Source organism: Balaenoptera borealis (assembly GCF_965194805.1).
Source record: "Balaenoptera borealis genome assembly, chromosome: 5".
Taxonomy (NCBI): domain Eukaryota; kingdom Metazoa; phylum Chordata; class Mammalia; order Artiodactyla; family Balaenopteridae; genus Balaenoptera; species Balaenoptera borealis.
Genome location: NC_138862.1, coordinates 104,592,924 through 104,617,900, shown reverse-complemented (window position 1 = coordinate 104,617,900; position 24,977 = coordinate 104,592,924). Strand labels below are relative to the sequence as shown.

The 24,977-nt window shown below is 41.1% G+C and overlaps 1 protein-coding gene across 1 annotated transcript in view; it reads right to left on the bottom strand.

The window, feature by feature from the left end:
• The window catches only part of B3GALNT1 (beta-1,3-N-acetylgalactosaminyltransferase 1 (Globoside blood group)), a 646,348-nt gene that overhangs the window by 8,904 nt on the left and 612,467 nt on the right, over positions 1–24,977 (bottom strand). The window contains exon 14 of the mRNA XM_082394182.1: positions 14,523–14,892. The gene's annotated coding sequence lies outside the window, so the exon portion shown is untranslated. The remainder of the gene's footprint in view (positions 1–14,522; positions 14,893–24,977) is intronic.

Here is a 24,977-nt window from a genome sequence, read left to right as displayed (position 1 = left end):
GTTGTGTTTTTGTTTTCCCTCCTAACGCTAACATAAATGACAACTCCCACTTGTGCTAGAAGAATAGATTTGTGACCCAGGCCTGCCCAAGCTGAGCATTCCATCCTCTGTCACTTAGATCACACTAATTAGTTCAAGTACAGGCCCACGATCCAAGTCAGTTCAATCAGAATCCTCCCCAGGACTTCCCTGGTGGCTCAGTGGTTAAGAATCTGCCTGCCAATGCAGGGGACATGGGTTCTAGCCCTGGTCCGGGAAGATCCCACATGCCACGGAGCAACTAAGCCCGTGCACCACAACTACTGAGCCTGCAAGCCACAACTACTGAAACCTGCGTGCCTAGAGCCCGTGCTCTGCAACAAAGAGAAGCCACCACAATGAGAAGCCTGTGCACTGCAATGAAGAGTAGTCCCCGCTCTCGCAACTAGAGAAAGCCTGTGAGCAGCAACAAAGACCCAACGCAACCCTAAATAAATAAATAAATTTATTAAAAAAAAAAAAAGAATCCTCCCCAGACTTTGTCCCTTGTGCCAGAGCTATAAGAAAAAAAATCCTATCCATCCCCCCACCACTGGTGTGATATGAGTCTTGAGCTACATGCAGCCCTCTCTGCCTCTATTGGAGATAGTCCATGAGAAATGAAATCTATACAGAAGAAAGTAGAATGGGAAGATGGGGAGAGAGAAGGAATGACATTATTTGAATCTTTGGATCCAGCTGTTCTTGAACTGCATCTATCTGTCTGTCAGTCAGTTACAAAACCCAATCATTTTCCTTTTTTTTTTCCCCCCTGAGCTGGTCTGAGTAGAGTTCCTGTCACTTGCAACCAAATGAATCCTGAGCACAAAATAACTCTAAAATCAGTGGGGTAACAAATGTCATAAATAATCCTCCTTATCCTTGAATACCAACCGTGTCCAAAACACAATATAAGAAACTAGAACTGTTTAAAGAAAATGGTTAAGCCATGATTATTACAATGTAGCTAAGTAGTCCACAAACAGTTTGTTGGGGGTTATCAGATCCTGGGTCATGAACTAGACCTGACTAATGAATGCAACAGTCAACTCCTACATTCTTCCAATCATCCAGAGTTGATGATCTACTGGCAGTCCTCCTCTAAGTCCTGGAGAACTTAAAGAGAACTCGAATTCAGGATCTTATCATGAAGTGAGTTTTCCTTTTGTTCTCACTCTAGCAACTTATCCCTGTGATTAGGCCCATGAGCATTTTTTTTTTTTTTTTTTTTTTTTTTACCCTGAAGCCCCAGCTTGATAACACATCAGGGTTCCAGTTCAGCAGAGAAATTCTGCTTCCTACCTGCTGACTCCCCTTGAGCTGCCATCCTGTGGCAGACACCCTGCTACTTTCCCTCCTGGTACCAATGCCCAGCCTGCCTGGATCTGCATTTATTGCCCATTTCTAGTCTCACTGCCATGACACCCAGATGGGATTCTAAATAAATTAGGAATTATTTTGGTTGCAAGTAAGAGAAAACAGCTCCCAAGTAAGGATAAACAAGGGTTAGACAAACAAGGGTTTCGTTTTCTCACATGACCGGAAATCTGAGGCGAGTGGTCATCCCCTGTGTTCGTTCAGCAGCTCAGGGATATCAGTACTGGCACCTCAGCAGTTCTCTCAGCCTCTCCCTCCGGGCGGCAGGAAGGTGCCTTAGGCTCCAGACATAATGTCTGCCTGCATTTTGGAAAAGGAAGAAGGGAGGAAGGAAGGCGCCAGCCATGGCTCCCTTTTATCAGGAGAGAAAGCTCTTCCAGAAGCTCCTCAGTGTTCTTCTATGCATGTCTTCTTAGCCAGAATTACCTCAGGGGGCTGGGATGGGCCCCAATAGCCCTGCCAAAGTTGAGTTTTTAAAAATATATATATTAAAAAAACTATATGTATATATATATATATATATATATATATATATATATATATATATATATATATATATATACAAAAATATATCCTACAAATGCAATGAAGTAACAGTGTTTCTCGAGTAACAGTGTTTCTCGAAAGAAGGCTATTTACTCTATGAATGAGATGTTATCTGGACTTCTGATAAAGAAACTAAATATGTGATGAAACAAATGTTGTTACTTATAATACAACTTTGAGAACGTCAATTTGAAGGAGGTGGAAATACAAGAGCAAAGTCAGCATTAGTCCCTGCTTGAACTGGATTTGTGTAGGATAACTGTCTGGTGTTACAACTGCATTGATAGTTCTGAATGTTGTTACTAAAATGCCTGTCTTTGTTAGCAGTCAGCCCTGACCTGTGTCCCAGTGAGGGGAAGTCCGTCTGTGGGCTGTGGAGTGAAATCCCCAGCTAGAAGGGCAGTCTGTGTGCCCACACGGCCGCATTCATCACAAGTTTCTGTCGGAAGCTTGTTAAAATAAACTTGTTACCAGACAGGTTAGTTCAGTTCAGTTTCAGAAAACACACTTGCAAGGCATCATCTATATCTGTTGAGTATCAACACGGTAAAGTTAAATTTTATTTCAATTTCATCATTACGATAAAGCTGTTTTATGCTTTTTCCCTTTTCAAGTGAGAAAATCTCTAGGTTCATGAACAGTTGAAGACTAAAGTATGAAATAAATCTGCTTTCTAAAAATATTCACAAACGTAATACAACTCCCTATTTTTTAAAAAAATGGGTACAGAAATGGAGAAAGTGGAAAATGTAATATTCTCACCTCTTAGAGTAGCCACTATTAACAATGTGGTAAGTTGTAATGTAACAATGTAAAAAGTTGCCTCTACTTTCAAACTTCAACAAACATGGGGGAAAGTTGCATCAGAGTAAAAACCCCATTGTCCCTCCCAGTCACCAAGGGATGAAGTTAGTGGACACCTGCATAGTAATGTCACCTTGGACTTAATGAACACATGACCTTGTTAAAAGGCTGTTGAATCCTTTCTTATTCATAAGTGGAGCGGCTTCTGTATTCTCCCAGTGTTCTATGTATTTGCTAACATCTGATGGATTGTGAACGTTGTCTTTACCACATTCTCCTCAAGGACAGATAATGTGTAATGCTCTCTCCTCCCAGAAACTTTCTTTCTCCCCAGTGAGTACTACGTCCTAGAAGACATGCAGTGTAGAGGTCAGTGGGGGGTGAAAACCACCCCACCCCATCCCTTGAATTTCATGTATTTGTTTGTTTGTTTATCCATCCCTTGAGTTTTAAAATGCAATTCCTTTAAACCACCTCTCACCCTCAATTTCTAACACCTGAGAGCCTCAAGGGTTCCCCTGAGATTTCTGAAAACTTCCATGGATTTAAAGTCCTCTTGGCCCACGGGTGATGTCTCTGTTTCACCCTCATTTCATCCCAAAATGCAGAGCTCAACCTCATTTCCAGTTTCCACAAGAAATCTCTTCACCCCAAATATGTTATACTTGAAAGGATTTGAGCGGAGTTTGGAGGATTGCATCACACAGGACCTGGGCTTCCACCATCTCCTTTGCCTCCCTCTTCTCTCCTTTCCTCCTGATCTCCCTTCCCCCAGCCCCAAATTCTTCCTCTTCAGTTAACCAGGCAGTCTCCTGTTTCTTGTAAGCTACTGGTTTCCAAAATTTGGTCTCCAAAACAGCAGCATCGCACCACCCAGGAACGTGTTGGAAACACAAACTCTCAGGCACTACCCCAGGTCTACCAAATCAGAAACTCTGGGGCAAGGGGCCCAGCAATCCAGGTTTTAACAAGCCCCCCAGGGGTTTTGACGCCTGCTAAAGTTTAAGAACTTCTGCACTCAGATCCAGGGCTTAAACTCTACCCCACATCTGCCTCTGAAGTAATTCTACGAACAGAGGGCTTCCCTGGTGGCACAGTGGTTGAGAGTCTGCCTGCCAGTGCAGGGGACACGGGTTCGAGCCCTGGTCTGGGAAGATCCCACATGCCGCAGAGCAACTGGGCCCGTGAGCCACAACTACTGAGCCTGTGCGTCTGGAGCCTGTGCTCCACAACAAGAGAGGCCGCGATAGTAAGAGGCCCGCGCACCGCGATGAAGAGTGGCCCCCCGCTTGCCACAACTAGAGAAAGCCCTCGCACAGAAACGAAGACCCAACACAGCCAAAACTAACTAAATAAATAAATTTAAATTAAAAGAAAAAAAAGTTATGAAACAATTCTACGAACAGAGAAGCACCTCACACACCAAAAGAGGAATCTCACACCAGCTACTGAGGGAATAAATATGTCCCTCTCTTACCGCATTCCATATCCATTATACTACACTGGCTTCCTGCTTTTCTCACTGTTCCCTTCTGATCAAACTCTTTCTCTTTTTTCTTTTTTTTTAAATTTTTGTATTTTATATTATTTATTTTTTTATACAGCAGGTTCTTATTAGTCATCAATTTTATACACATCAGTGTATACATGTAAATCCCAATCTCCCAATTCGTCACACCACCATCCCCACCCCCCCCCCGCCGCTTTCCCCCCTTGGTATCCATACGTTTGTTCTCTACATCTGTGTCTCAACTTCTGCCCTGCAAACCGGTTCATCTGTACCATTTTTCTAGGTTCCACATACATGCGTTAACATACGATGTTTGTTTTTCCCTTTCTTACTTACTTCACTCTGCATGACAGTCTCTAGATACATCTACGTCTCGATAAATGACCCAATTTTGTTTCTTTTTATGGCTGGAATAATATTGCATTGTATATATGTGCCACGTCTTCTTTATCCATTCATCTGTCTATGGACACTTAGGTTGCTTCCATGTCCTGGCTATTGTAAATAGAGCTGCAATGAACATTGCGGTACATGACTCGTTTTGAATTATGGTTTTCTCTGGGTATATGCCCAGTAATCGGATTGCTGGATCATATGGTAATTCTATTTTTAGTTTTTAAAGGAACCTCCATATTGTTCTCCATAGTGGCTGTATCAATTTACATTCCCACCAACAGTGGAAGAGGGTTCCCTTTTCTCCACACCCTCTCCAGCATTTGTTGTTTGTAGATTTTCTGATGATGCCCGTTCTAACTGGTGTGAGGTGATACCTCATTGTAGTTTTGATTTGCATTTCTCTAATAATTAGTGATGTTGAGCAGCTTTTCATGTGCTTCTTGGACATCTGTATGTCTTCTTTGGAGAAACGTCTATTTAGGTCTTCTGCCCATTTTTGGATTGGGTTCTTTGTTTCTTTAATATTGAGCTGCATGAGCTGTTTATATATTTTGGGGATTAATCCTTTGTCTGTTGATTCGTTTGCAAATATTTTCTCCCATTCTGAGGGTTGTCTTTTCGTCTTGTTTATGGTTTCGTTTGCTGTGCAAAAGCTTTGAAGTTTCATTAGGTCCCATTTGTTTATTTTTGTTTTTATTTCCATTACTCTAGGAGGTGGGTAAAAAAAGATCTTGCTGTGATTTATGTCAAAGAGTGTTCTTCCTATATTTTCCTCTAAGAGTTTTATAGTGTCTGGTCTTACTTTTAGGTTTCTAATCCATTTTGAGTTTATTTTTGTGTATGGTGTTAGGGAGTGTTCTAATTTCATTCTTTTACATGTGGCTGTCCAGTTTTCCCAGCACCACTTATTGAAGAGACTGTTTTTTCTCCACTGTATATCCTTGCCTCCTTTGTCATAGATTAGTTGACCATAGGTGCGTGGGTTTATCTCTGCGCTTTCTATCTTGTTGCATTGATCTATATTTCTGTTTTTGTGCCAGTAACATATTGTCTTGATTACTGTAGCTTTGTAGTATAGCTTGAAGTCAGGGAGTCTGATTCCTCCAGCTCCGTTTTTTTCCCTCAAGACTGCTTTGGCTATTCGGGGTCTTTTGTGTCTCCATACAAATTTTAAGATTTTTTGTTCTAGTTCCATAAAAAATGCCATTGGTAATTTGATAGGGATTGCATTGAATCTGTATATTGCTTTGAGTAGTATAGTCATTTTCACAATATTGATTCTTCCATTCCAAGAACATGGTATATCTCTCCATCTGTTGGTATCATCTTTAATTTCTTTCAGCCATGTCTTATAATTTTCTGCATACAGGTCTTTTGTCTCCCTGGGTAGGTTTATTCCTAGGTATTTTATTCTTTTTGTTGCAATGGTAAATGGGAGTGTTTCCTTAATTTCTCTTTCAGATTTTTCATCATTAGTGTATTGGAATGCAAGAGATTTCTGTGCATTAATTTTGTATCCTGCAACTTTTCCAAATTCATTGATTAGCTCTAGTAGTTTTCTGGTGGCATTTTTAGGATTCTCTATGTATAGTATCATATCATCTGCAAAAACAGTGACAGCTTTACTTCTCCTTTTCCAATTTGTATTCCTTTTATTTCTTTTTCTTCTCTGATTGCTGTGGCTAGGACTTCCAAAACTATGTTGAATAATAGTGGTGAGAGTGGACATCCTTGTCTCATTCCTGATCTTAGAGGAAATGCTTTCAGTTTTTCACCATTGAGAATGATGTTTGCTGTGGGTTTGTCGTATATGGCCTTTATTATGTTGAGGTAGGTTCCCTCTGTGCCCACTTTCTGGAGAGTTTTTATCATAAATCGGTGTTGAATTTTGTCAAAAGCTTTTTCTGCATCTATTGAGATGATCATGTGGTTTTTCTTCTTCAGTTTGTTAATATGGTGTATCACATTGATTGATTTGCATATATTGAAGAATCTTTGCATCCCTGGGATAAATCCCACTTGATCATGGTGTATGATCCTTTTAATGTGTTGTTGGATTCTGTTTGCTAGTATTTTGTTGAGGATTTTTGCATCTATATTCATCAGTGATATTGGTCTGTAATTTTCTTTTTTGTAGTGTCTTTGTCTGGTTTTGGTATCAGGGTGATGATGGCCTCATAGAATGAGTTTGGGGGTGTTCCTTCCTCTGCAAATTTTTGGAAGAGTTTGAGAAGGATGGGTGTTGGCTCTTCTCTAAATGTTTGATAGAATTCACCTGTGAAGCCATCTGATCCTGGACTTTGGTTTGTTGGAAGATTTTTAATCACAGTTTCAATTTCATTACTTGTGATTGGTCTGCTCATATTTTCTATTTCTTCCTGGTTCAGTCTTGGAAGGTTATACCTTTCTAAGAATTTGTCCATTTCTTCCAGGTTGTCCATTTTATTGGCACAGAGTTGCTTGTAGTAGTCTCTTAGGATGCTTTGTATATCTGCAGTGTCTGTTGTAACTTCTCCTTTTTCATTTCTAGTTTTATTGATTTGAGTCCTCTCCCTCTTTTTCTTGATGAGTCTGGCTAATGGTTTATCAATTTTGTTGATCTTTTCAAAGAACCAGCTTTTAGTTTTATTGATCTTTGCTATTGTTTTCTTCGTTTCTATTTCATTTATTTCTGCTCTGATCTTTATGATTTCTTTCCTTCTGCTAACTTTGGGTTTTGTTTGTTCTTCTTTCTCTAGTTACTTTAGATGTAAGGTTAGATTGTTTATTTAAGATTTTTCTTATTTCTTGAGGTAGGTTTGTATAGCTATAAACTTCCCTCTTAGAACTGCTTTTGCTGCATCCCATAGGTTTTGGATTGTCATGTTTTCATTGTCATTTGTCTCTAGGTATTTTTTGATTTCCTCTTTGATTTCTTCAGTGATCTCTGGTAACGTATTGTTTAGCCTCCATGTGTTTGTGTTTTTTACGTTTTGTTCCCAGTAATTCATTTCTAATCTCATAGCGTTGTGGTCAGAAGAGATGCTTGATATGATTTCAATTTTCTTAAATTTACTGAGGCTTGATTTGTGACCCAAGATGTGATCTATCCTGGAGAATGTTCCATGCGCACTTGAGAAGAAAGTGTAATCTGCTATTTTTGGATGGAATGTCCTATAAATATCAATTAAATCTATCTGGTCTATTGTGTCATTTAAAGCTTCTGTTTCCTTACTTATTTTCATTTGGGATGATCTGTCCATTGATGTAAGTGAGGTGTTAAAGTCCCCCACTACTATTGTGTTACTCTTGATTTCCTCTTTTAGAGCTGTTAGCAGTTGCCCTATGTATTGAGGTGCTCCTATGTTGGGTGGATATATATTTATAGTTGTTATATCTTCTTCTTGGATTGATCCCTTGATCGTTATGTAGTGTCCTTCCTTGTCTCTTGCAACATTCTTTACTTTAAACTCTATTTTATCTGATATGAGTATTGCTACTTCAGCTTTCTTTTGGTTTCCATTTGCATGGAATATCTTTTTCCATCCCCTCACTTTCATTCTGTATGTGTCCCTAGGTCTGAAGTGGGTCTCTTGTAGACAGCATATATATGGGTCTTGTTTTTGTATCCTTTCAGCAAGACTGTGTCTTTTGGTTGGAGCATTTAATCCATTCACATTTAAGGTAATTATCGATATGTATGTTCCTATGACCATTTTCTTAATTGTTTTGGGTTTGTTTTTGTAGGTCCTTTTCTTCTCTTGTGTTTCCCACTTAGAGAAGTTCCTTTAGCATTTGTTGTAGAGCTGGTTTGGTGGTGCTGAATTCTCTTAGCTTTTGCTTGTCTGTAAAGCTTTTGATTTCTCCATCGAATCTGAATGAGATCCTTGCTGGGTAGAGTAATCTTGGTTGTAGATTCTTCCCTTTCATCACTTTAAGTATATCATGCCACTGCCTTCTGGCTTGTAGAGTTTCTGCAGAGAAATCAGCTGTTAACCTTATGGGAGTTCCCTTGTATGTTATTTGTCATTTTTCCCTTGCTGCTTTCAATAATTTTTCTTTGTCTTTAATTTTTGCCAGTTTGATTACTATGTGTCTCGGCATGTTTCTCCTTGGGTTTATCCCGTATGCGACTCTCTGCGCTTGCTGGACTTGGGTGGCTATTTCCTTTTCCATGTTAGGGAAGTTTTCGACTATAATCTCTTCAAATATTTTCTCTGGTCCTTTCTCTCTCTCTTCTCCTTCTGGGACCCCTATAATGCGAATGTTGTTGCGTTTAATGTTGTCCCAGAGGTCTCTTAGGCTGTCTTCATTTCTTTTCATTCTTTATTCTTTATTCTGTTCTGCAGCAGTGAATTCCACCATTCTGTCTTCCAGGTCACTTATCCGTTCTTCTTCCTCAGTTATTCTGCTATTGATTCCTTCTAGTGTAGTTTTCATTTCAGTTATTGTATTGTTCATCTCTGTTTGTTTGTCCTTTAATTCTTCTAGGTCTTTGTTAAACATTTCTTGCATCTTCTCAATCTTTGCCTCCATTCTTTTTCCGAGGTCCTGGATCATCTTCACTATCCTTATTCTGAATTCTTTTTCTGGAAGGTTGCCTATCTCCACTTCATTTAGTTGTTTTTCTGGGGTTTTATCTTGTTCCTTCATGTGGTACATAGCCCTCTGCCTTTTCATCTTGTCTATATTTCTGTGAATGTGTTTTTTGTTCCACAGGCTGCAGGATTGTAGCTCTTCTTGCTTCCGCTGTCTGCCCTCTGGTTCATGAGGCTATCCAAGAGGCTTGTGCAAGTTTCCTGATCTCTTTCTCTTTCTTGTTACAGAACACAGGTGGAGCCAGGGGCCTGGCCATCCCCTTGACAGCAGCCTGATTCACCAAGTTGCCAAGCCACTCCAGAGTAACCTGGGTGGGTCCAGCCTGTGGGTAAGTGATAGGCAGGGGATTCAAGACAGGACACTTAGCCTAAGAGCATGTGAGGATAAGGTGTGCATGGAATTAACTAGCAAACACCAGACTCTAAGATGAGAGGTTGGAAGCTTAACATAAACTACGGGCACTCCCACTACCAGCAGGTAATTAACTTAAAGGCTTTGAGTTACCTTGGAGGACAGAGGAGATATGGGAAGGGAAGAGACATGGCAGCGGCCCAACCCCCACCCGGCCCCAGAAGCCTACAGACCAGGTCATGAATAAATTCTCCCCAGAAGAAGAGGATACCCAATTTCCCAGAGGCTGAGGTCCTTTCCAAAGAAGAGAGAGAGACCTGGAACTTCCCAGGGCTGAGGCCCTCCTCGAGGCATGGCTGGCTCTTCATGAGATCTGAATTTGCTTTCCCCCCCCACCTCCAAACTGTCTGTTCCATCTATGCCTCCAGTCCTGATTATCTTTGGTCAGTGCCATTTCTCATCGTCCCTTCTCTATGCCCGTTCAACCCCTTATTTCTCCGGTCTTTCTTTCCCTGACCTAGTTTTCTACCATTCCACTCCCTCTTGAGCTTTTCTTTCCACTGTGACTTCTAAAACTTCTGTTTCTGAGAAAACAAACTCCCCCATACTCTCCATCCTTCCTCTGAAAGTTCCCTCCACTTCTGAAAGCTGGCCTTTTCCCTGAGGAACCTTGTCTCCTGCAGCTCTCTTTAAGAATGCTGCTCTTTCTCCCACACTCAGGTACCTGACGACCCCCATCTCATCAGTGTGGACACAGAGAACACATTTTGTTCTTGCTCCTTCATCCCCCACCCCAGCAAAACTTCAGCACCCCCCCCCAAATTTCCCCAGAAAGCGACTCACATGCACTCTTGCTCTTCTCTCCAAGATCTTAAACTGAGATCACTGCCTCTTCAACTCATTAGAGGCTGGCCCTGATGCTGCCCCCAAGCTGCTCAGTGAGCCCAGGCAGACAGTGGTCCTGGTATTGCATAGAAGTGAGACCCCTGTCTCCAGCTCTGTATCCCTTAGACCCAAAGTCTCATAAGGTCCCTCATTATCCAGTCCCCACAGCTTCTGCCTGACACTCTCGGGGTCTCCATTTCCTTTATCTTTCTCCATCTCTTCCACACACCTAGGCAACAATGTCTTTTTCCTCTTTTTGTTGTTTTTCTTTTCCCCAGCTTTATCGAGATATAATTGACAAATGACGTTGTGTAAATTTAAGGCGTGCATCGTGATGATGTGACATATGTACATATTGTGAAATGTTTACCACAACAAGGCTAGTTGATATACATCACCTCACATAGTACTTCTTTTTGGTCTTTTTCCTCTTTCCGATAGTCCCAATATCCGTGCATATTGAGAATACAAATGGATACCAGGGGTTGGGGGTTATTTATAGCCCCACACAACAAGCTTTGGTGGCATTTTACACCCTTAACCTTCTCTATCTTCTAGAAAAGCTCTATTTTTGGCTTTCAGGACACCCCAACATTTGATCTTCTTCCTTAACTCTGGCCATGTCTTCTCTTTTGGAAGTCCTTTTCTATGCCCATACCTATATGCTGATGCTCCTTTCTTGGGCCCATTTTCCTTTCACTCCATACATTTGTCTTGGCCAATCTTATTCACTGTCATAGCTTCAGTTCCTATAGACAGGCTGAGGATTCCCAAATCTACACCTTAGCCTAGACTTCCTTCTCTGCTCCAGAGCCACAGATTTTCCTGCTCATTGGACATCTCTTCTTGGATGTCTTCCAGGCACCTCACCATTAACACGTCCTAACTCATAGTCCTTCCCCACAAACAAGCTCTTTGCCTGCATTCCCCATCTCAGTGAATGGCACCATCACCCTTCTAGTTGCCCAAGACTAGGGGTCTCTTACTCCTACTTCCCCCTCACTCTCTATAACCAGTAAATTATGAAGTCTCGAGTCAGGTCCTGACCTCTTGGTTCAGGTCAATATGATTCCCTCTTGGATCTCCTATCTAAGCAGCTCACCATCTGGAGTTTGGCTCTCCTTCAAGACAGTGCTTTTCAATCTGTCTCTCATCATAGTACACACACAGAAAATGATGACTTCATCTAGCACACTGGGACAACCATTTGAAGCTGCTGGAAGAGCTGTCAGGTTCTGTCTGTTGGCCCAGAGGCTAGAGGGTTCATAATCTGGGCTTACTTCAAAGCCATTATTACCAAACTGGGAAGCTCTGGAGTAAGTTCTTCATCCTTCTGCAGCCAGAGAGGGCTTTCTAAAGCACAGACTTTACCCGGTCACTGTCCTGCTCAGAATCCTTGTGTGGCTCCCCACCAGCTCGCACAGCTCTTCCAGATCCTACTCTGCCCCGTTCTCTAGCCCCCGCACTCCCTCTTGTCTTCTCCTTCCTCGTGCTCCAATCACGCCAAATGACTTGCCATTATTACCTAGAGAGGCTTGGAGCTCCTGCCTCTAGACTTCCTCGCCCCTCACACAGCACCCTGTACCTCCCTTAAGACTGGCACTCACTACCATCTAACATGTACACTCACTGAGGAGGGGGACTAAGCCCAGAACTGTATCTGGCACATGGTGAGAACCCAAACATTTCCTAAAGAGTGAGTCAGCTTTTGTGATCAAGCACTAAACCCGGGGAGGAGAAATTTGGGTCCCTGCCTTGCCACTAACCCACTGCACCACCCCACGCTTCTCATCTGTCAAATGAGAGCACTGATCTCTGAATTCCCTTCCAAAGCTCTAAAGGCCGGTACTCCCAGGGCTCTTTGGATCCCAGCAGTTCCGCAAAGCCATGCAGTTCTTCCCCTTTGCAAATACATGAAGGTTTAAATTTGTAACAATTACTACAAATATCTGCACTAGCAGAAATAAGAAAGTAACTAAATATAAGTAGTATCTTTTAAATCTTTTAAGTAATACTTTTAAAAAATTCCAAATTTGGGGAGGGCAGCAAACCTGGATTCTCCCACCCTCCCACCCCTAGTGTTTGTTTGATATTTAGCATGAGGAAGTGAGGCACAGGGCTGCAGAGGAGAGAAAGTTCCAGAGTCCCTATGCCTCCTCTCTTCCTGCCTTCATTCCATTCTCCTCCCTCCTCCACCCAAGTCGTTTGGTCCCACAAACAAACAGATACACTGTTTCTTTCAAGGCTGACTGTGAAATAAGGCCCAAGGGAGAGAGGTGGAGAGTTGGGTAAAACACAAGGTCTGAGGCAGGCTCTTCAGTAAGTCCTTTCAAGATTATACTGATCTTCCCAGACCATAGTCACCAAACAAAAAGCTCTAGTCATCATGAAGAAATTGGGTTACATTAATGTTACACTTTATATTGAGTCGTGACTCTAGATGAAAACAACGCTAACAAATGACTCAACGCAAGAAGAAAGGAAAATGTCAATCTTCCCATGGAAAAGAACCTAAGAAACTCAGCCACTGTTAAGGATCATTCATCTTGAAATTCTGTTGGTGTGTTTAGGACTTGAACCAAGTCTCAAACCAAAGTGATTGCTGCTATTAGGGTTTCTTCCAGGTAGAAATTTTATAGTTCAAAGGCCTTGCTAATAACTGCTGACCATAATGATGCTGGCCATCGAACTCTTAACCACTGAGTTGTATCCACTGTGGGCAAATTGAAGCCTATGCTATAGTATTCTTGCTCATTTACATATTTGTTTAGTTTGAGAGAAACTATCACTAAAATAACCACATACACCTATACACACACATATATACACATAACTACCCTTCTGGTATATAATATAATTCTATATGCTAATGATTATTTTTATTTCTGTAGTCCTTTTAATTTTGTAGGTTTATATTTCTTATTTCACCTTCAGTCACATTTGCTTCTTTAAAAATTTTCTAGGGGGCTTCCCTGGTGGTGCAGTGGTTGAGAGTCTGCCTGCCAATGCAGGGGACACGGGTTCGAGCCCTGGTCTGGGAGGATCCCACATGCCGCGGAGCAACTAGGCCCCTGAGCCACAATTACTGAGCCTGCGCATCTGGAGCCTGTGCTCCGCAACAAGAGAGGCCGCGATAGTGAGAGGCCCGCGCACCGCAATGAAGAGTGGCCCCCGCTTGCCACAACTAGAGAAAGCCCTCGCACAGAAACGAAGACCCAACACAGCCATAAATAAATAAATTAATTTTTAAAAAAAAGTAATTTGTCTAACTTAAAAAAAAAAAATAAGTATAAAAATTTTCTAATACACCCCATAGAGTAGTAGACAGGCATTGAGGTTTGATGGACTGAGAAACTTTAGAAACATGACAGTTATTGGGGGTGGGAAGTGAGAACAAGGAGTGATATCCAGAAAAGTGGGTGAGGGAGAGGCATGAAAGTTAAAATGAGTTCCTGCTTCAGCAGCTTATCTGCCATATGTGCCCCTGCAGATAAAATGACTCTTCTTCCAGCTTTAGAGTGAGAGATGCCAGGGCGGTCTGGATACGCCTGCCTCCCAGGGTGGTTGCCTGCAGAAGGATGAGCCCAGAGCCCTATGTCCTAGGGAGTGGGGTCCTCAGTCCCCTGTGCTTCAAGAGTTGGAAAGAAGAAACTGACCAGCCTGAGAGGGAGTGGGGACAGTGGTTTTGGTCCCCGAGGGGTGAATGCCAGGACCAGCGGTGACACAGAGCTTCCAGGGTGGGGATGTCCTGCACGGGGCTCGCCCCACTGAGGGTCCTTCTTGGCTAAGCCTGCCGTTGAGGGAAGGAGAGTCCTGATTAAAAAGATCACTTCAGGCTTGTGCCCCACCTGGTCTGTGGGCACAATCACTCAGTAGACAGCAGTAACCACCTGTGATAATGGAAGGCCAGCCTCAAAAAAACACACCGAGTGCCAGTGAGACACAATAGCAGCAACGGCCATCCGGACAGAGCAGACATGAGTGCTTTTCCTGGTCAGACCCTTGCAAACAGGGTGGGCCCTGAGGTGTCTGGCAAATGAGGAGGGAGAAGACTTACATGCTTTAAAATCCTTTGGTTTGTGTGAAAGCCCATCTTCAGGAATTTAGAGAGTTAAAAGTTTTGGGGGCTTCTTGCCTGTCTCACTGCAAACATCCAGTCTGAAGAGTTAAACCTCTGGCTGACTGCGGATAGAGGTAGAGCTGGAGAGGAAGCAGTGTGGAGTTGGTTTGGTTTTTATCACAGTTGATTACCATTCCGTTTAAAAGAGAAAAAAAGGGATTAACCTCTGAAGAGAATGCCGTGGCCACCTGGACCCTGCGTTGGCTACTTGGGGTCACTCAGAAGCCGTTACCTCTCCTTCACCTTCTGTCCCTCTGGAGAAATCTCCCCCATGTATCCGGTGATTAAGTCGCAATGAAACCACTCACTGTAACAAAGACAGAAACATTAAAAACAGTAAAACATTGCTCTGAATTTCTGCCTGTTCTTTCTTCCCCAGTCTGTTTTGGGAAGGGGTCATAGATCAATTATTATAATTCTGTTTGAAAGTAAGTAATTGTAAAATAACTTTAAACAAAATTTTTAAAATATCTCAACTGGGTCCTTGATATTATACTTGTGAGGTGATTGTCCTGATGGAATTTATAGCCCCAGGTCTATAAGAATAATAATTAACTAAGAATAATATATGTGTATATACTGGGAAGTGTATTAATTCTTTTTATTTTTTCATGTATTCAATACCTAGTAAGTGCCTATCCAAAATACCTATCCAAAAAGATGGATAAAGGTATATTAAAATAAATAACAGTATGAGTTCCTTGAGCTTAGGGAGAAAATTCTCGTCTTCCAAATTGGCATATTTCAGATGTTTGCTTTTAAACTGTTTGGAATTCAAAATGTGCTTTCCCACAGATGTGGCAAGAACTAGAGAAATGAGGAAGAGGAACATCACGGAAAAAAAGTGCGCCTCTAGGTATTTGAACTAGTTGACATTACAACTTGCTGCTATGGAATTTGAGGAAAAGAAAGGAAACAAGGGAAGAGTGGGAGCAATTCTCGGGGTTGGTCACAGAGCACACAACAGCTTGATTACTTTCCAGAGTAAGGGCCTTGCAGGGGGGCTGAGTAGCCACCTCCTCCGTGAGACAGTGTGTGGCCGTCTGCTTTCATACAAAAGTCTTTTATACCTCAGGTTTGTGTCCCTTGGTCATCACTGCATATGCGGTCCAAAGTCACCATTCTGATCTCCAGTGTGATTAAACTTCATACAGAATCTCTTCTCTAGTTCCACACATTGCCCAGAATCTTCTTTATCTATGAATAGCCCCCCTCGTTTATTTTTGGCACAATCCATCCTTCTTCTCCTTTAGGGTGCAACAGAAGTCTTACTTTTATGGAAAGGAACTTTCTGACTCAGGCTAGAGGAATATCTTTACCACCATATTTTGACTCTACCTAGAGAGAGAGAAGTAACCTCTATTTATAGACACAGATCTCAGACACTTCTTGTGCTTCTTTTAATCTACATAGCCTCAGAATATACCTGGGAAGCTTTTTTGCACCCTAGAGCTATTTAAATTAGGTTATCTTCCAATGAATAGAAGGATTTTTTAATGGAACCATCTTTATTTTAAATGAAATTTTGTTCTAAAATTAACTTTATTTCAAAGGCAAATATTAAAAGTTGTTTAGCGTCTCATAAACTATCATTCATCATTTATATTAAAACCTAATCTTTCAGGACAAATACACAGTGGAAGGAGTAGATAGATCCATCTGCCTTAAATGACTCTCAATTCACAGTTCTCTCTCACCATTCCAGGTCTGCTGTGAATGAATAACAATTATTACAAATTATAAGAATAACATTTAGAAAAACTAAACAATCATGCTAGTCATCACTCTAGTTATTTAATGGCAGCACATTGGCTTATTTAACAGGTAACTTTTTCTTCCTATTCCTTCACACACAAGTAGAAAAGCAGTGATTAGATTCCTCATGAAAGCAAATCCAAGGTTATTAGGGAGTCACTGTATGTAGTTTTATATGCAGGAAAAAATCTAATGAATAATTCTATCACTCCTGTCTATACACTATTTGTGAAGTTGTTGTGAACTAGATAAATGTTTACAAACGTATTTTAATTTTAGTATAGCTAAATATTTAGTATACTAAATATTAATAGCTGTGGATTTAATTTTGGATAAATGAAATCTTGGTGCTAAGAGGCCAGGCGTTTGACAACTACCTGATGCTCATTACACAGAGATTTGTTTGCTTTTATAGCCATAGTGCTTCTGAACTGTGCCTGTGATCAAGGGAAGCTAGCAGTAAAAAGCATGAAGGTGACTGAGAAATAGCTCAAAGTATACATCCCCTTGAATGAGTAGTCTCAGTTGCCTCAATACACGAAGAGCAAATTATTTTGGTTCTTTTTAGCTATGTGGACATCCCATCTCATTTCACAAAAGGTTTAAGGCAAACCATTATTCTTAATTCACAATTTAAAAACTGATCTTGAGGAATCCATAAGGGAGGAAGGAAATCATCTGTGAAAACAAGTTTAAGAGTTGAACTATCTAGTGACCCTATGATTCCCACCTTCTGGTGTTCACCCTCTTGTATGATCCCCTTCCCTGAGTGTGGGTAGGACCCGTGACTTGCTTCAAACCAATAGATTATGGTAAAGGTGATGAATGTCACTTACATGATTATGCTAGGTTTATAAGATTCCATCTTGCTGGCCGTCTTGCCCTCACTCTCATGCTGACTTTGAAGAAGCAAACAGCCATGCTATGAACTGCGTGTGAAGGGACCCACATGGCAAGGATCTGCAGGTAGCCTGTAGGAGCTAAGGGCCTACAGCTTCAAGGAACAACAACCTGAGTGAGCCTCAAATTGGACCCTTCCACAGTCAAACTTCAAGATGAGAATACAGCATAACTAACACCTTGGTTGTAGTCTGGCGAGATCCTGAAGCAGAGAACCCAGCTAAGCCAGGGCTAGACTCTGAATCACAGAAACTGTGAGATAATAAATGTGTGTTGTTTTAAGCTTCTTAAAAAAAAAAAATGTTGAACTAACTAGGAATATTCTATTTTTCAGTAATTCTACATGCAGAAGGATTTTTAAGCCCAATTATTCTCCCCTGCTCAATTTCCTAAAAACCTTAAGGCCCATGCTGTCCAAAAGAAGGTGAAAGAGATTAAAAAGGGAAATCAAAATGGAGAATACAAGTTTAGTGGTAATATTTGAGACATAAAGGAAACAGAGCTTGCTAAGAAGGATTTTGTGAGAGGATTAACTATGGTCATTCTTGGTAACCATGCTATGCTCAAAAGCCATAGCTTTCCAGGACCAGACGGCTTCACAGGCAAATTCTATCAAACATTTAGAGAAGAGCTAACACCTATCCTTCTCAAACTCTTCCAAAATATAGCAGAGGGAGGAAAACTCCCAAACTCATTCTACGAGGGCACCATCACCCTGATACCAAAAGCAGAGAAAGATGTTACAAAGAAAGAAAACTACAGGCCAATATCATTGATGACAATAGACGCAAAAATCCTCAACAGAATACTAGCAAACAGAATCCAACAGCACATTAGAAGGATCATACACCATGATCAAGTGGGGTTTATCCCAGGAATGCAAGGATTCTTCAAGATACACAAATCAATCAATGGGAACAACCATATTAACCAACTGAAGGAGAAAAACCATACGATCATCTCAATAGATGCAGAAAAAGCTTTTGACAAAATTCAACACCGATTTATGATAAAAACTCTCCAGAAAGTGGGCATAGAGGGAACCTACCTCAACGTAATAAAGGCCATATATGACAAACCCACAGCCAACATCATTCTCAATGGTGAAAAACTGAAAGCATTTCCTCTAAGATCAGGAACAAGACAAGGTTGCCCACTCTCACCACTATTATTCAACATAGTTTTGGAAATTTTAGCCACAGCAATCAGTGAAGAAACAGAAATAAAAGGAATTCAAATCAGAAAAGAAGAAGTAAAGCTGCCACTGTTTGCAGATGACATGATACTATACATAGAGAATCCTAAAGATGCTACCAGAAAACTACTAGAGCTAATCAATGAATTTGGTAAAGTAGCAGGATACAAAATTAATGCACAGTAATCTCTTGCATTCCTGTACACTAATGATGAAATATCTGAAAGAGAAATTAAGGAAACTCTCCTATTTACTATTGCAAAAAAAGAATAAAATATCTAGGAATAAACCTACCTAAGGAGACAAAAGATCTGTATGCAGAAAACTATAAGACACTGATGAAAGAAATTAAAGATGATACAAATAGATGGAGAGATATACCATGTTCTTGGATTGGAAGAATCAACATTGTGAAAATGACTATACTACCCAAAGCAATCTACAGATTCAATGCAATCCCTATCAAACTACCAATGGCATTTTTCACAGAACTAGAACAAAAAATTTCACAATTTGTATGGAAACACAAAAGACCCCGAATAGCCAAAGCAATCTTGAGAAAGAAAAACGGAGTTGGAGGAATCAGGCTCCCTGACTTCAGACTATACTACAAAGCTACAGTAATCAAGACAGTATGGTACTGACACAAAAACAGAAATATAGATCAATGGAACAGGATAGAAAGCCCAGAGATAAACCCACGCACATATGGTCACCTTATTTTTGATAAAGGAGGCAAGAATATACAATGGAGAAAAGACAGCCTTTTCAATAAGTGGTGTTGGGAAAACTGGATAGCTACATGTAAAAGAGTGAAATTAGAACACCCCCTAACACCATACACAAAAATAAACTCAAAATGGATTAAAGACCTAAATGTAAGTCCAGACACTATAAAACTCTTAGAGGAAAACATAGGCAGAACACTCTATGACATACATCACAGCAAGATCCTTTTTGACCCACCTCCTAGAGGAATGGAAATAAAAACAAAAATAAACAAATGGGACCCAATGAAACTTAAAAGCTTTTGCACAGCAAAGGAAACTGTAAACAAGACAAAAAGACAACCCTCAGAATGGGAGAAAATATTTGCAAATGAAGCAACTGACAAAGGCTTAATCTCCAAAATTTACAAGCAGCTCATGCAGCTCAATATCAGAAAAAACAAACAACCCAAGCCAAAAATGGGCAGAAGACCTCAATAGACATTTCTCCAAAGAAGATATACAGATTGCCAACAAACATATGAAAGGATGCTCAACATCACTAATCATTAGAGAAATGCAAATCAAAACTATAGTAAGGTATCACCTCACACCAGTCAGAATGGCCATCATCAGAAAATCTACAAACAACAAATGCTGGAGAGGGTGTGGAGAAAAGGGAACCTCTTGCACTGTTGGTGGGAATATAAATTGATACAGCCACTATGGAGAACAGTATGGAGGTTCCTTAAAAAACTAAAAATAGAACTACCATATGACCCAGCAATCCCACTACTGGGCATATACCTTAGAAAAACCATAATTCAAAAAGAGTCATGTACCACAATTGTTCATTGCAACTCTGTTACAATAGCCAGGACATGGAAGCAACCTAAGTGTCCATCGACAGATGAATGGATAAAGAAGATGTGGCACATATATACAATGGAATATTACTCATCCATAAAAAGAAATGAAATTGAGTTATTTGTAGTGACGTGGATGGACCTAGAGTCTGTCATACAGAGTGAAGTAAGTCAAAAAGAGAAAAATAAATACCGTATGCTAACACATATATATGGAATGTTAAAAAAAAAAAAAAGGTTCTGAAGAACCTGGGGGCTGGACAGGAATAAATATGCAGACGTAGAGAATGGACTTGAGGACACAGGGAGGGGGAAGGGTAAGCTGGGATGAAGTGAGAGAGTGGCATGGACTTATATACACTACCAAATGTAAAATAGCTAGTGGGAAGCAACCGCATAGCACAGGGAGATCAGCTCAGTGCTTTGTGACCACCTAGAGGGGTGGGATAGGGAGGGCGGGAGGGAGACGCAAGAGGGAGGAGATGTGGGGATATGTGTATAGGTATAGCTGATTCACTTTGTTATACAGCAGAAGCTAACACACCATTGTGGGGCAATTATACTCCAATAAAGATGTTAAAAAATTTAAAAAAAAAAAAGCCATAGCTTTGGCTATGCTCTTTTCTTCTTCCTCTTTGTCTCCTCCCCTTCCCTCCTCCTCCTCCCCTTTCCTCCTCCTCCTCCTCCTCCTCCTCCTCCTCCCCCTCCCCCTCCCCCTCCTCCTCCTCCTCCTCCTCCTCCTCCTCCTCCTCCTCCTCCTTGTTCTCCTGCTTGGCCCTTAGCATATATTATTTATTACCTCATTTAATTTTACCAGGAGACAAAACATATGTATTTTTCTCAGATGAAAATACTGAGGCTTAGATTGATTGAGTTGTTCTCATCTAGTAAAGAAGGCAGAGGTAAGATTCAAACCCAGGCCTGCTGAAACCAAAGAATCAGTGTCTGCAAGTGCACAGTGTTGGTGGACAGTCTCTACTTCATTAGAAGCTACCTATTTCTCTTTTCTTTCTTCTTTTGTTCTTTTTTTTCTTTTTTTCTGCCTACAACACTTTGTAATGACTCTATACCTTCAGTTCAAGAGTGTGAGGGAGTAAGGATTGTTGTATGCAAAAATTGCTTCAAAAGAAATTTGCATAAGTAATAACATGTATTTATACTTGAAACAATATTTTGAAATTACTAGTGAACATTATATTTTGTCTTTATGAATAAATGACCATTGCAGTTGGCCCTGGACATCTGTCTTCCTGGAAGAGAAATTGGGAATATTACTGGTAATATTAGCTTCTGACATTCAAAAATAAAATTCTGAAATAAGACAATAGCTTTGTAAGACATGCTACGCTACTGTCTTGAGAAACAAAGCACCTATAAAACTTTTGTCTCTTCCATTAGCATATCAAGAATCATGCTTAGGCAGCTTTATGATTGGAGGTCCAGAGAGGAAGAGGAAGGACCACAAATAGATCCTTCCCCATTTCAGTGTTCAAAAGAATGCATCTCTGATGCACTAATTTCTGTGTCAACTTGACTAGGCCATAGAATGCACAGATATCTAGTTAAACATTATTTCTGAGTGTGTCTGTGAGGGTGTTTCCGATTAGCATCTGAATCAGTAGACTGAGTCAAGCAGATTGCCCTCCCTAGTGTAGGTGGGCCTCATCCAATCCATCGGGGGCCTGAATAGAACAAAAAGAAAGAGGAAGGGAGAATTCACTCTGCCTGTTGCTTGAACTAGAACATCAGTCTTCTCCTACATTTCTCCTGCACCCAATGGGACTTACACCAGTGGGTCCTGGTTCTCTGGCTTTGGGCTGAACTGAAACTATACTACTGTCTTTCCAGGGCCTCCAACTTGCACACAACAAATTGAGACTTTTCAGCCTCCATAACTGACTGACCAATTCCTCATAATCTCTCTCTCTCTCTCTCTCTCTCTCTCAGTTCTGTTTCTCTAAAGAACCCTAACTTAACATTCTGCAACTTGGATGTGAAGATAAAATGTACCTTCTTCATTTTAAACTCTAGCTGCTCTAGCAGATCTGGAGACCTTCCCCACGAGCTTTGACTCACTAGTTCTTACAAAAACAATGTCTTTAAAAGAAATGCCAATTTAAAGCTTAGTTCAATCTTATACTTTAAGAAGTTTCTTTAGGTAATACTCAGTCTCTTGAGGCTCCTCCTCTCCTTAAGGTGGGTCTGGATGATGGGGAGACAGTTGTTCCTCTGTGACTTTGTGCAACTTGTTGGGGTAAGGCAAGGTCCTTGCAGTCTTGTTCAGTTTTTGGTTTTGTACCTGGAAGCTGTGCAAAATCCTTTGTCCACTCAGCCTCTCTGTGCTTCTGGAATTCCTCGCTCAAGTCTGAGGCTGGTGTGAGTGGTGACTGGGCTCTTTCCAGCGGGCAGTGCTCCCAATGGGGCTCCCCTGGCTGCCTGGCTTTCCCCAACTCCTGCTGCCTGCAGACCCCCGAGTCTCTGCCGTACCCTCTCTGCAGTCTCTCTGCCTGTTCTCTACCCCAGCCACTGAGTGGGTTGCCTCACTGGGCCTCAGGGTAGACATTCCGCTACCAACTCAGGGTCTGCACCCCATGGGGGCTGTCGGTGGATCAGGCAGCAAAACTTGAGGTAACCATGTTGCATCACTTCTCTGATACAGAAGCTCCCTTGCTGGCATGGGGCAGCCTGGGAGGTGGCGCTTTCCAAGAGCCTGGACAAAGTTGTGTGTCCTTCCTCCTCCTTCTTATTTCCTTTCTGTTTCCACTTGAAAGATTTAGGGAAGAACCGGAATAATAAAGACCATTCAGAGCAGCCAGGAGACTAACTTTGTTCTCAGTGGTCCCTAAAAAGCTTTTAGGCAAACTGCTAGGGAGGAACGTTAAGGAGCCTTAATTAGGGTTTTCAAAATCAAACCCAAGACAACACAGAATTTGACTGTGTAACTTAAATAGTCATTGTAAAATTGGAGCTACAGTCCTAAGGAAAGAAGATGGAACATGAAGAGAGGTGAGCAGGTCGTCCTGAGGTGGTGCCACTCTTCCTGTTATCCTCTTGGTATTTATAGCAAATTCAGAACAGTAGGAAGGATGTAGCTACTGTGTAAGCAATGACTCCACACTGAGCCTGTCAAGTTCTTTCTCACACCCTTGCACACTTATTGGCCTGGATTCGGGTTTAGAGTCGCAACTGCAATACCTAATGATAAATATATCTGATACATTTATCATTACACTGCAATACCTAATGATAAATATATCTGATACATTTATCATTACATCATTTATAAATGATAAATATATATATATATATAAACAGTCCTCTGCTATAATCAGTTTGAATATAAGCTCCATGAGATAAGGGACCTTGTCTTATTTTATTTACTACTGAGTACTTCTAGGATCTAGAGCCTTGTACAGTATTTAGTAAACGGAAGATGTTTAGGAAATATTTGTGGCCTGATTAACTGATTATTTTATGCTATGTTGAAACTCTTTTCTTGGCATGTCCTATACTGAAGGCAGTAATTCTAGTGTATTGGCTTACTTAAAATTTTTCCATGTAATAGTTACATTTTGGAGCCATACTTTAGATATATAAAAACTTTTATCACAACGCTAGTTTCCATCTATTAAAAGATGCTTTTCCAGGGTGTGTGTGTTTATGTGTATGTGTGTTTACCACAATCAAAAGATGTAATCCTGCAATTATGGCAAAAACATAAATGGTCACATTTGAAATATCAAATAAGACATTAAGTTGAGAACAAAGTTATTAACATTGGTTTAGTCTACTGTGTTTTTTTTTTTTGCCATTTGATTTATCAAGTATTTATAAAGCATCAGTTGTGATGATTGAAATATTTGACACTTATAAGATATGAATCCAGGTCTTCTTAGTTGGGGAGCCAGGAAACCTACACTGTAAGGAAATAGCTAAGTGACAACACAGTGAATACGTGATTAAATGCTCAAATGAGTGATATCAGTGGTGAATGCTCTGGGAGTATGAAAGGCAAAGGTGAGGTCACTGTGAACTCTAAGAGACAAAGGAGTCTTCAGGAAGAATTATATTCTGAGGTGGACCAAATAGCTCCAACCTGGACCCAGCGTGGAAGGATTCCCTCCACTCCTTCTTTGGTCACACTTCCCTACAAGAGTGAGGAGTGTAGGGAATTGCATCCCCCCTCTTCTGGGCCATGTTCTGTGTACTGGGACCCCAGGATTCTGGCGAAACACTGAGCCCTTTTCCAGGGTCTCGTCTCCTGGCAGCCACAGGCAGGTGAAAGATTGAGTAGAAGGTGGAAAAGAAGCAGGGTGGACCAAGGGCCTGAGGCTGAGGACCAGCGGCTGGCTCTTCCTGTATCATCACATCCTGGCACAGAACAAGAATTCTAAATTAGAACTCAGCCTTCCAGGTTACTATGAAGGTCAAGAAGAAGATAGAACACAACTTTCTTTTTTTAATTTTAAGTTAATTTTTAACATTTAAATATTTAGATATAATAATATTGATTCAAATTTGTACTTCTGCCCCAGGGCTGACAAATATCAGGGGCAAGTCTGACCAGAAAGGATGGGGAAGGGGAAGGGGAAGGAGGGGAGTGGAATGAAAAGGGAACATCTAGGAGAAATGCTGTGCAGTGAGCTCCACGCAGCGGGTAAAGTGGACCTCTCAGAACGTGCAGGAAGGCGACAGGAGATGAGTTCTTATTCTCCATGACTAAGAAAAGAGAAGCCCTCACCTGAACTTGTGCATATACACGTTAATAAATCATAAGTTCCAGGTGATTTGTACTGATTTTGTGGGCTATCTGCTTTCCTTTCAATAAATTCCTTATTGCATAAAACAGAGTACAGTTCTGAACTGACATTATGACTAGTATAGGGACTTCCCTGGCAGTCTAGTGGTTAAGACTCTGCACTACCATTGCAGGGGGCATGGGTTTGATCCCTGGTCGCAGAACTAATAT